This window comes from Nerophis lumbriciformis, linkage group LG11, assembly GCF_033978685.3.
Source record: "Nerophis lumbriciformis linkage group LG11, RoL_Nlum_v2.1, whole genome shotgun sequence".
Taxonomy (NCBI): domain Eukaryota; kingdom Metazoa; phylum Chordata; class Actinopteri; order Syngnathiformes; family Syngnathidae; genus Nerophis; species Nerophis lumbriciformis.
Genome location: NC_084558.2, coordinates 51,006,632 through 51,017,481, shown reverse-complemented (window position 1 = coordinate 51,017,481; position 10,850 = coordinate 51,006,632).

The following is a 10,850-nucleotide window of genomic DNA, read 5'->3' as shown; positions in this document are numbered from 1 at the left end:
TTACTCGACATTTTTTTGGAATTTTTTTTTATATTACTAGTAAAACTAGATTTTTTTTGTTTTCATTTCGATTAGTACTTGAAATATTTAAAACGTTATCCGAAAAATCGTAATCCAACAAAAATACGATTGTCACACTTTATTTATTTATTACGATTTTTTGGATAACGTTATAATTCTAAATATTTCAAGTACTAATTGATATGGAAACAAAGAAATCTAGTTTTACTCGACATTTTTTCGGAATTTTTTTTTATATTACTAGTAAAACTAGATTTTTTTGTTTTCATTTCGATTAGTACTTGAAATATTTAAAACGTTATCCGAAAAATCGTAATCCAACAAAAATACGATTGTCACACTTTATTTATTTATTTATTACGATTTTTTGGATAACGTTACAAATTTAAATATTTCAAGTACTAATCGATATGGAAACAAAGAAATCTAGTTTTACTCGACATTTTTTCCGAAATTTTTTTATATTACTAGTAAAACTAGATTTGTTTGTTTTCATTTCGATTAGTACTTGAAATATTTAAAACGTTATCCGAAAAATCGTAATCCAACAAAAATACGATTGTCACACTTTATTTATTTATTACGATTCTTTGGATAACGTTACAATTCTAAATATTTCAAGTACTAATCGATATGGAAACAAAGAAATCTAGTTTTACTCGACATTTTTTCCGAAATTTTTTTATATTACTAGTAAAACTAGATTTGTTTGTTTTCATTTCGATTAGTACTTGAAATATTTAAAACGTTATCCGAAAAATCGTAATCCAACAAAATTACGATTGTCACACTTTATTTATTTATTACGATTTTTTGGATAACGTTACAATTCTAAATATTTCAAGTACTAATCGATATGGAAACAAAGAAATCTAGTTTTACTCGACATTTTTTCGGAATTTTTTTTTATATTACTAGTAAAACTAGATTTTTTTGTTTTCATTTCGATTAGTACTTGAAATATTTAAAACGTTATCCGAAAAATCGTAATCCAACAAAAATACGATTGTCACACTTTATTTATTTATTACGATTCTTTGGATAACGTTACAATTCTAAATATTTCAAGTACTAATCGATATGGAAACAAAGAAATCTAGTTTTACTCGACATTTTTTCGGAATTGTTTTTTTATATTACTAGTAAAACTAGATTTTTTTGTTTTCATTTCGATTAGTACTTGAAATATTTAAAACGTTATCTGAAAAATCGTAATCCAACAAAATTACGATTGTCACACTTTATTTATTACGATTTTTTGGATAACGTTACAATTCTAAATATTTCAAGTACCGGTACTAATCGATATGGAAACAAAGAAATCTAGTTTTACTCGACATTTTTTCGGAATTTTTTTTAATATTACTAGTAAAACTAGATTTTTTTGTTTTCATTTCGATTAGTACTTGAAATATTTAAAACGTTATCCGAAAAATCGTAATCAACAAAATTACGATTGTCACACTTTATTTATTTATTACGATTTTTTGGATAACGTTACAAATTTAAATATTTCAAGTACTAATCGATATGGAAACAAAGAAATCTAGTTTTACTCGACATTTTTTCCGAAATTTTTTTATATTACTAGTAAAACTGGATTTGTTTGTTTTCATTTCGATTAGTACTTGAAATATTTAAAACGTTACCTGAAAAATCGTAATCCAACAAAATTACGATTGTCACACTTTATTTATTTATTTATTACGATTTTTTGGATAACGTTACAAATTTAAATATTTCAAGTACTAATCAATATGGAAACAAAGAAATCTAGTTTTACTCGACATTTTTTCCGAATTTTTTTTATATTACTAGTAAAACTAGATTTGTTTGTTTTCATTTCGATTAGTACTTGAAATATTTAAAACGTTATCCGAAAAATCGTAATCCAACAAAAATACGATTGTCACACTTTATTTATTTATTACGATTTTTTGGATAACGTTACAATTCTAAATATTTCAAGTACTAATCGATATGGAAACAAAGAAATCTAGTTTTACTCGACATTTTTTCGGATTTTTTTTTTTATATTACTAGTAAAACTAGATTTTTTTGTTTTCATTTCGATTAGTACTTGAAATATTTAAAACGTTATCTGAAAAATCGTAATCCAACAAAAATACGATTGTCACACTTTATTTATTTATTACAATTTTTTGGATAACGTTACAATTCTAAATATTTCAAGTACTAATCGATATGGAAACAAAGAAATCTAGTTTTACTCGACATTTTTGCCGAAATTTTTTTATGTTACTAGTAAAACTACATTTGTTTGTTTTCATTTCGATTAGTACTTGAAATATTTAAAACGTTATCCGAAAAATCGTAATCCAACAAAATTACGATTGTCACACTTTATTTATTTATTTATTACGATTTTTTGGATAACGTTACAAATTTAAATATTTCAAGTACTAATCGATATGGAAACAAAGAAATCTAGTTTTACTCGACATTTTTTCCGAATTTTTTTTATATTACTAGTAAAACTGGATTTGTTTGTTTTCATTTCGATTAGTACTTGAAATATTTAAAACGTTATCCGAAAAATCGTAATCCAACAAAATTGCGATTGTCACACTTTATTTATTTATTACGATTTTTTTGGATAACGTTACAATTCTAAATATTTCAAGTACTAATCGATATGGAAACAAAGAAATCTAGTTTTACTCGACATTTTTTCCGAATTTTTTTTTATATTACTAGTAAAACTAGATTTGTTTGTTTTCATTTCGATTAGCACTTGAAATATTTAAAACGTTATCCGAAAAATCGTAATCCAACAAAAATACGATTGTCACACTTTATTTATTTATTACGATTTTTTTGGATAACGTTACAATTCTAAACATTTCAAGTACTAATCGATATGGAAACAAAGAAATCTAGTTTTACTCGACATTTTTTTGGAATTTTTTTTTATATTACTAGTAAAACTAGATTTTTTTGTTTTCATTTCGATTAGTACTTGAAATATTTAAAACGTTATCCGAAAAATCGTAATCCAACAAAAATACGATTGTCACACTTTATTTATTTATTACGATTTTTTGGATAACGTTATAATTCTAAATATTTCAAGTACTAATTGATATGGAAACAAAGAAATCTAGTTTTACTCGACATTTTTTCGGAATTTTTTTTTATATTACTAGTAAAACTAGATTTTTTTGTTTTCATTTCGATTAGTACTTGAAATATTTAAAACGTTATCCGAAAAATCGTAATCCAACAAAAATACGATTGTCACACTTTATTTATTTATTTATTACGATTTTTTGGATAACGTTACAAATTTAAATATTTCAAGTACTAATCGATATGGAAACAAAGAAATCTAGTTTTACTCGACATTTTTTCCGAAATTTTTTTATATTACTAGTAAAACTAGATTTGTTTGTTTTCATTTCGATTAGTACTTGAAATATTTAAAACGTTATCCGAAAAATCGTAATCCAACAAAAATACGATTGTCACACTTTATTTATTTATTACGATTCTTTGGATAACGTTACAATTCTAAATATTTCAAGTACTAATCGATATGGAAACAAAGAAATCTAGTTTTACTCGACATTTTTTCCGAAATTTTTTTATATTACTAGTAAAACTAGATTTGTTTGTTTTCATTTCGATTAGTACTTGAAATATTTAAAACGTTATCCGAAAAATCGTAATCCAACAAAATTACGATTGTCACACTTTATTTATTTATTACGATTTTTTGGATAACGTTACAATTCTAAATATTTCAAGTACTAATCGATATGGAAACAAAGAAATCTAGTTTTACTCGACATTTTTTCGGAATTTTTTTTTATATTACTAGTAAAACTAGATTTTTTTGTTTTCATTTCGATTAGTACTTGAAATATTTAAAACGTTATCCGAAAAATCGTAATCCAACAAAAATACGATTGTCACACTTTATTTATTTATTACGATTCTTTGGATAACGTTACAATTCTAAATATTTCAAGTACTAATCGATATGGAAACAAAGAAATCTAGTTTTACTCGACATTTTTTCGGAATTGTTTTTTTATATTACTAGTAAAACTAGATTTTTTTGTTTTCATTTCGATTAGTACTTGAAATATTTAAAACGTTATCTGAAAAATCGTAATCCAACAAAATTACGATTGTCACACTTTATTTATTACGATTTTTTGGATAACGTTACAATTCTAAATATTTCAAGTACCGGTACTAATCGATATGGAAACAAAGAAATCTAGTTTTACTCGACATTTTTTCGGAATTTTTTTTAATATTACTAGTAAAACTAGATTTTTTTGTTTTCATTTCGATTAGTACTTGAAATATTTAAAACGTTATCCGAAAAATCGTAATCAACAAAATTACGATTGTCACACTTTATTTATTTATTACGATTTTTTGGATAACGTTACAAATTTAAATATTTCAAGTACTAATCGATATGGAAACAAAGAAATCTAGTTTTACTCGACATTTTTTCCGAAATTTTTTTATATTACTAGTAAAACTGGATTTGTTTGTTTTCATTTCGATTAGTACTTGAAATATTTAAAACGTTACCTGAAAAATCGTAATCCAACAAAATTACGATTGTCACACTTTATTTATTTATTTATTACGATTTTTTGGATAACGTTACAAATTTAAATATTTCAAGTACTAATCAATATGGAAACAAAGAAATCTAGTTTTACTCGACATTTTTTCCGAATTTTTTTTATATTACTAGTAAAACTAGATTTGTTTGTTTTCATTTCGATTAGTACTTGAAATATTTAAAACGTTATCCGAAAAATCGTAATCCAACAAAAATACGATTGTCACACTTTATTTATTTATTACGATTTTTTGGATAACGTTACAATTCTAAATATTTCAAGTACTAATCGATATGGAAACAAAGAAATCTAGTTTTACTCGACATTTTTTCGGATTTTTTTTTTTATATTACTAGTAAAACTAGATTTTTTTGTTTTCATTTCGATTAGTACTTGAAATATTTAAAACGTTATCTGAAAAATCGTAATCCAACAAAAATACGATTGTCACACTTTATTTATTTATTACAATTTTTTGGATAACGTTACAATTCTAAATATTTCAAGTACTAATCGATATGGAAACAAAGAAATCTAGTTTTACTCGACATTTTTGCCGAAATTTTTTTATATTACTAGTAAAACTACATTTGTTTGTTTTCATTTCGATTAGTACTTGAAATATTTAAAACGTTATCCGAAAAATCGTAATCCAACAAAATTACGATTGTCACACTTTATTTATTTATTTATTACGATTTTTTGGATAACGTTACAAATTTAAATATTTCAAGTACTAATCGATATGGAAACAAAGAAATCTAGTTTTACTCGACATTTTTTCCGAATTTTTTTTATATTACTAGTAAAACTGGATTTGTTTGTTTTCATTTCGATTAGTACTTGAAATATTTAAAACGTTATCCGAAAAATCGTAATCCAACAAAATTGCGATTGTCACACTTTATTTATTTATTACGATTTTTTTGGATAACGTTACAATTCTAAATATTTCAAGTACTAATCGATATGGAAACAAAGAAATCTAGTTTTACTCGACATTTTTTCCGAATTTTTTTTTATATTACTAGTAAAACTAGATTTGTTTGTTTTCATTTCGATTAGTACTTGAAATATTTAAAACGTTATCCGAAAAATCGTAATCCAACAAAAATACGATTGTCACACTTTATTTATTTATTACGATTCTTTGGATAACGTTACAATTCTAAATATTTCAAGTACTAATCGATATGGAAACAAAGAAATCTAGTTTTACTCGACATTTTTTCGGAATTTTTTTTTATATTACTAGTAAAACTAGATTTTTTTGTTTTCATTTCGATTAGCACTTGAAATATTTAAAACGTTATCCGAAAAATCGTAATCCAACAAAATTACGATTGTCACACTTTATTTATTTATTACGATTTTTTGGATAACGTTACAATTCTAAATATTTCAAGTACTAATCGATATGGAAACAAAGAAATCTAGTTTTACTCGACATTTTTTCGGAATTTTTTTTATATAACTAGTAAAACTAGATTTGTTTGTTTTCATTTCGATTAGTACTTGAAATATTTAAAACGTTATCGGAAAAATCGTAATCCAACAAAAATACGATTGTCACACTTTATTTATTTATTACGATTCTTTGGATAACGTTACAATTCTAAATATTTCAAGTACTAATCGATATGGAAACAAAAAAATCTAGTTTTACTCGACATTTTTTTGGATTTTTTTTTTATATTACTAGTAAAACTAGATTTTTTTGTTTTCATTTCGATTAGTACTTGAAATATTTAAAACGTTATCCGAAAAATCGTAATCAACAAAATTACGATTGTCACACTTTATTTATTTATTTATTACGATTTTTTGGATAACGTTACAAATTTAAATATTTCAAGTACTAATCGATATGGAAACAAAGAAATCTAGTTTTACTCGACATTTTTTCGGAATTTTTTTTATATTACTAGTAAAACTAGATTTGTTTGTTTTCATTTCGATTAGTACTTGAAATATTTAAAACGTTATCCGAAAAATCGTAATCAACAAAATTACGATTGTCACACTTTATTTATTTATTACGATTCTTTGGATAACGTTACAATTCTAAATATTTCAAGTACTAATCGATATGGAAACAAAGAAATCTAGTTTTACTCGACATTTTTTTGGAATTTTTTTTTATATTAGTAGTAAAACTAGATTTTTTTGTTTTCATTTCGATTAGCACTTGAAATATTTAAAACGCTATCCGAAAATTCGTAATCCAACAAAATTACGATTGTCACACTTTATTTATTACGATTTTTTGGATAACGTTACAAATTTAAATATTTCAAGTACTAATCGAAATGAAAACAAAAAAATCTAGTTTTACTCGACATTTTTTCGGAATTTTAGTAAAACTAGATTTGTTTGTTTTCATTTCGATTAGTACTTGAAATATTTAAAATTGTAACGTTACCCGAAAACTCGTAATGCAACCATAATACAATTGTCACACTTTATTTTACAAATTAATTTTTTGAGAAAAATCTGTTGAAATGTTTTTATATTCTAATATCTACAAAAAACTGACAGATAAGTCATAAACAGATGAAATTTGTTAAATAGCTTCTTTTTTTTTTTTTTTTACAAATTTATTTTTGAGAAAAATGAAGTCATATTATAAAAATGTACTTTTTTATTTGCAGAATATTTCTTACATTTAAAACAGTTAGAATATTTTACAAATATTTGAACAATTCTTGCAAATGTCATTTTCAAGAAAAACTTAATTGATATTTCATGCTTTAATTTAGAGATACATTAAATGTATTATTTTGAGAAAAACTTACTGACAGTCGTAATATTAAACTTTTTGGTTTTCATTTTTAAAAGTTGTAACATCCGAAGTCGTAATCCGACAAAAATAAAAACTTTTTTTTTTTAGAAGTTTATTTCTTGAGAAACACCTGTTGAAAAAGTTGTATTACAAGATTATTTATATTTAAAAATTACAAGAGACGGACAGAAAAAGTAAAAAAAAAAATGCAAATAGTTCAAATATTTTTTTTAGTATTGTTTAAAAAAATACATTTGAGGAAATACTTTTTTATTTTTTATTTACAGAGTGACATTTAAAACAGTTTTACAAAGATGTCATGTCGGAATTAAGTTGGAATTTTGAAGTAATTTTATTTGAAAATTTTTACATGAAAATATGTCATTTTCAGTAAAAAAAACTGTTGAAAAAGTCATATCAAGATTATGAAGTATTAAATTGTAATCTGATTACAAGATATAAGTCAAAGTCGTAATTGACATTTTTAAAATGGTTTTATTTTTCAATTAAGCGTAATATTAAAAGTCGTAACCTTTCAATGTCAAATAAAATAAACATTTGAAAATGTTTTAAGACAAGTGAAATATTAAAAGTTATAAACTGAACTGAACAAAGTTTGTCTTATTTCAGAAAATGGAGTAAAAAGGTGTAAAACAGTTAGTTGATAGTAGTCATACAAACAAAAACAAAGTCAAACATGTTTCCATATTTTGAGTTTAGACTCGCTTATTTTTTGTCTTATTGACTTTCTTCTGTTTTCTTTTTTTTTAAAGTCACAATTTCAAAAACTTTCCAAATTGAAGTGGAAATGTTCACGTGGGCCAAAAATCAAAAATCCTAAAGAAATGTGAGAGCACAAAGAAGATTCACCTTTGGTGACTTTTATTAAGAAAACAAGAGAATCCGACGATAAAAAGCAAACTACTGATGGAATAAATAAGTCACACGTCAAACAAAAATCTGTACAAAGTCAACACAAATGGTCCCGAGGGAGAAAGACGAGTGTGGGAAGGAAGGAAAGATTTCACACTGTGAACACATGAATAAGAAAGTGGGCTGGGCTTAATGAACACATGAATTAGAAAGTGGGCTGGGCTAAAAGAACATGAATTAGAAAGTGGGTTGGGCTTAAAGAACACATGAATTAGAAAGTGGGCTGGGCTCAATGAACACATGAATAAGAAAGTGGGTTAGGCTCAATGAACACATGATTCAAAGTAGGTTGGGCTTATTGAACACATGAATTAGAAAGTGGGTTGGGCTTAATGAATACATGAATAAGAAAGTGGGCTGGGCTAAATGAACACATGAATAAGAAAGTGGGCTGAGCTTGATGGACCCATGAATAAGAAAGTGGGCTGGGCTTAATGAACACATGAATAAGAAAGTGGGTTGGGCTTAATGAACACATGAATTAGAAAGAGGGCTGGGCTAAATGAACACATGAATAAGAAAGTGGGTTGGGCTTAAAGAACACATGAATTAGAAAGTGGGTTGGGCTAAATGAACACATGAATTAGAAAGGGGTTGGGCTTAAAGAACACATGAATTAGAAAGTGGGCTGGGCTCAATGAACACATGAATAAGAAAGTGGGTTAGGCTCAATGAACACATGATTCAAAGTAGGTTGGGCTTAAAGAACACATGAATTAGAAAGTGGGCTGGGCTCAATGAACACATGAATAAGAAAGTGGGTTAGGCTCAATGAACACATGATTCAAAGTAGGTTGGGCTTAATGAACACATGAATTAGAAAGTGGGCTGGGCTAAATGAACACATGAATAAGAAAGTGGGTTGGCTCAATTAAACATGAATAAGAAAGTGGGTTGGGCTTAATGAAGACATCAATAAGAAAGTGGGCTGGGCTTAATGAACACATGAATAAGAAAGTGGGTTGGGCTTAATGAAGACATCAATAAGAAAGTGGGCTGGGCTTAATGAACACATGAATAAGAAAGTGGGTTGGGCTTAATGAACACATGAATTAGAAAGTGGGTTGGGCTAAATGAACACATGAATTAGAAAGGGGTTGGGCTTAAAGAACACATGAATTAGAAAGTGGGCTGGGCTCAATGAACACATGAATAAGAAAGTGGGTTAGGCTCAATGAACACATGATTCAAAGTAGGTTGGGCTTAATGAACACATGAATTAGAAAGTGGGCTGGGCTAAATGAACACATGAATAAGAAAGTGGGTTGGCTCAATTAAACATGAATTAGAAAGTGGGCTGGGCTAAATGAACATGAATTAGAAAGTGGGTTGGGCTTAATGAACACATGAATAAGAAAGTGGGTTAGGCTCAATGAACACATGATTCAAAGTAGGTTGGGCTTATTGAACACATGAATTAGAAAGTGGGTTGGGCTTAATGAATACATGAATAAGAAAGTGGGCTGGGCTAAATGAACACATGAATAAGAAAGTGGGCTGAGCTTGATGGACCCATGAATAAGAAAGTGGGCTGGGCTTAATGAACACATGAATAAGAAAGTGGGTTGGGCTTAATGAACACATGAATTAGAAAGTGGGCTGGGCTCAATGAATACATGAATTAGAAAGTGGGTTGGGCTTAATGAACATGTGAATAAGAGTGGGTTGGACTCAATGAACACATGAATTAGTAAGTGGGCTGGGCTTAATGAACACATGAATAAGAGTGGGTTGGGCTCAATGAACACATGAATAAGAAAGTGGGCTGGGCTTAATGAACACATGAATAAGAAAGTGGGCTGGGCTTAATGAACACATGAATTATAAAGAGGGGCTGGGCTAAATGAACACATGAATTAGAATGGGTTGGGATTAATGAACACATGAATTAGAAAGGGGGTTGGGCTTAATGAACACATGAATTAGAAAGTGGGTTGGGCTTAATGAACACATGAATTAGAAAGTGGGCTGGGCTCAATGAACACATGAATTAGAAAGTGGGTTGGGCTTAAAGAACACATGAATTAGAAAGTGGGCTGGGCTCAATGAACACATGAATTAGAAAGGGGGTTGGGCTCAATGAACACATGAATTAGAAAGTGGGTTGGGCTTAAAGAACATGAATTAGAAAGTGGGCTGGGCTTAACGAACACATGAATTAGAAAGTGGGTTGGGCTCAATGAACACATGAATTAGAAAGTGGGTTGGGCTTAACGAACACATGAATTAGAAAGTGGGCTGGGCTCAATGAACACATGAATTAGAAAGTGGGCTGGGCTCAATGAACACATGAATTAGAAAGTGGGCTGGGCTAAATGAACACATGAATTAGAAAGGGGTTGGGCTCAATGAACACATGAATTAGAAAGTGGGTTGGGCTTAAAGAACACATGAATTAGAAAGTGGGTTTGGCTTAATGAACACATGAATTAGAAAGGGGGCTCATTAGCTTGTGAGCTACAAAGTTGAACAGTGAGAAGAGTGTAACAATGCTAATGCTAAGG